The sequence below is a fragment of the Aplysia californica genome, unplaced genomic scaffold (assembly GCF_000002075.1).
Source record: "Aplysia californica isolate F4 #8 unplaced genomic scaffold, AplCal3.0 scaffold00063, whole genome shotgun sequence".
Taxonomy (NCBI): domain Eukaryota; kingdom Metazoa; phylum Mollusca; class Gastropoda; order Aplysiida; family Aplysiidae; genus Aplysia; species Aplysia californica.
The window spans coordinates 55,709-58,208 of NW_004797333.1; the positions used below are offsets into that span (position 1 = coordinate 55,709).

General features: G+C 42.4%; 1 protein-coding gene across 1 annotated transcript in view; it reads left to right on the forward strand.

Annotated features, from left to right (window-relative positions):
- The window catches only part of LOC101851793, a gene marked incomplete at its 5' end in the record, with an annotated part of 227,333 nt that overhangs the window by 34,833 nt on the left and 190,000 nt on the right, over positions 1 to 2,500 (forward strand).

Consider the following 2,500-nt stretch of genomic DNA (forward strand, 5'->3'; position numbering starts at 1 on the left):
CCCTCTCTCTCTCTCTCTCTCTCTCTCTCTCTCTCTATCTATCTATCTATCTATCTATCTATCTACTTGCATCAATCTATCTATTTTTTTTATCTCACTCCTACTCTCCCCCCCCCTTCTCTCACTCTCTCTATGTCACCCTAGATCTCTTTTCTCTTCACTTTCTTTTTATTCACTCTAACACACTTTTTCTTTTTTCGCCCTCTCACCATTTCCCCCTCCCTCGCTCTCATTTGGCCCATTCGCTCTTTTTTCGTTTACGTCACATTATGCTTCCGTCTTGTTCTCTTGCTTTCCATTATTTTTTTTCCATCTCTCTCTCTCTCTCTCTCTCTCTCTCTCTCTCTCTCTCTCTCTCTCTCTCTCTCTCTCTCTCTTTCTCTCTCTCACTCCCTTGTTTGTTTTTTCTTTGTCGTTTCGCTCCTTTTGATCCAAATAGTTACCGAAGAGTACTCTATATTTCTTTAAGTTTAAGGTAAGGTAATAATATTATATTTTATTAATAATCTAAACGCTCAAAACCATCCACAGTACACTCTCGCGCTGCACATAGGCATACGCCTCCTGACATCTAAATGATATGGATATCTTAAGTGAAAGCAGTAAGAAGTAGACCAAGATCAACAACCATGTGTAGATCTGTAGAGGCGACGACACAGATCAATAATGACAGTAGAAACAGATATATAACCAGGGTTGCATACAAAACCGGAAAGTATTGATACTATTATAATATTATTATTACATAATTAATTATATTAGGAGCAGTAGGTTTCTACAGTTGCTGTTGCTCTTGCTTAAAACAAATTATAATGCTGTTATTAAAAAAAGTCATCGGAAATTATATTAAAACACCTTCAGAAGCAGCAGCAGCAGCAGCAGTTGCAGAGAGAGAGAGACAAGAACAATAATGTAGATATTAAAACTTTCTTGAACACGCCCTCAACTCCTACAATTACCATGTCAGTCGATGGAAATAGACTACATACTTTTGAAGGTAACAAAAACATCTCTCTCCTGTCGACAATTTTGTCAAAATGACACAACGATGGCAATGATATAATATAATGCGCGTGTGTATGTGTGTATGTACGTATGTCTGTGTGTATGTGTGTGTGTGTGTGTGTATGTGGGTGTGTGTGGGGGGGTGTGTGTGGTGTGTGTGCGCGCGCGCGTGTGTGTGTGTGTGTGTGTGTGTGTGGGGAGAGGGATGGGGATAGAAAACTGCTGTGCTTACATTTGCAAAGGCACTTTACTGTTGTAGTTGTGTGATGTGGTTCAGCAATCCAAAGAAACATAGCAACGTATGAGTGCTTGTCTTGTTGTCAAGACAAAAGCATGAGAGGGTGCATTTTCTGAACCATATGAAACCTGTAGAGACTTCTTTGAGACTCAAACCATACGGGTTTGTTGTAGGGTCCTTGACTCAAACCCCGGTCCACCAGCTGTCCCAAACAGCCGACGGGTAGTTGAAGGGTGCGAAGGTGGCTCGGCCACTAATTCCCTCCTTTCCCTGATAGACGAGGTCAAAGACTGCATGCGCCCTAAATGATCTAAATTATGTCGATGGGGGCGTAAAATGGCTGCATAAAAAGGGACATCACAAAAGGTATAAACTCCTCTAATGATTGGACAAACACATGCTAAGATCAATACTCTCGAATCAATGGATACTTTAGAGCATTGCGTCTTTCTTCTGTTCTGTGGGTGGTTGGCGGGTGTTCTGGTGTATGTTTGTTACTCTCTTTTAACGCCTCTAATCTTCTGGCGCTCATATGACCTTTTTTGGCTGCGAGCGCTGTAAAACCTCTACTAAAACCTTTTGTCCTCCCTTCTTGTGTTCCTGTTACATGTATTGTTGTTCGTCTTGCCAGTCCAGAAAGAGTGCGAACCTAATAGAATAATTATGAGACTGACGCGTCCTAATATAGCAAATTATGCAATACCAATGTCCAGTGCGATCGTTTACCTCCCTTTCCCGCTCGCCTCCCTTTGACCGGAATTGACCTCACTAGGCGTTCTGTAAGAAATGTAAGCTGGGCAATTGTGACAATCCCTAGTCTTAATCGTATCAGCGACCGTGAGTCCCTGGCAGATTATTTTAGTTCAACGCTCCAGATCTGCCAACTGAAGTCTTTGAAAAACAACTCCTGGCGTCACATGCTCTATATCGTGCCCTGTTCTAGTTGTGTCTTCCTGGCTCCAGTTGGTCTGCTCTTATAAATGTGTAGGTGTTTTTTAACCCCCCCCCCCCCATCGACACTATTAAGATCATTTAAAAAGCAAGCTTCCGACTCTGCTCTCAGGGCCAACCCAGGATATAACATCCAAGCAGAAAGACTGGGATACTCGATAAGAATTTCTTTCTACTCGGGCCCCGGGGATCGAACTAGGGTCTTCTGTGTGAAGTGCGTAACACCATAGACGCCGGTGTTTGGACTGCCATGTCCGTGACTTTGATATAATGTTTAGAAAGAAAAGCTAACGTGGAATTCGAAGC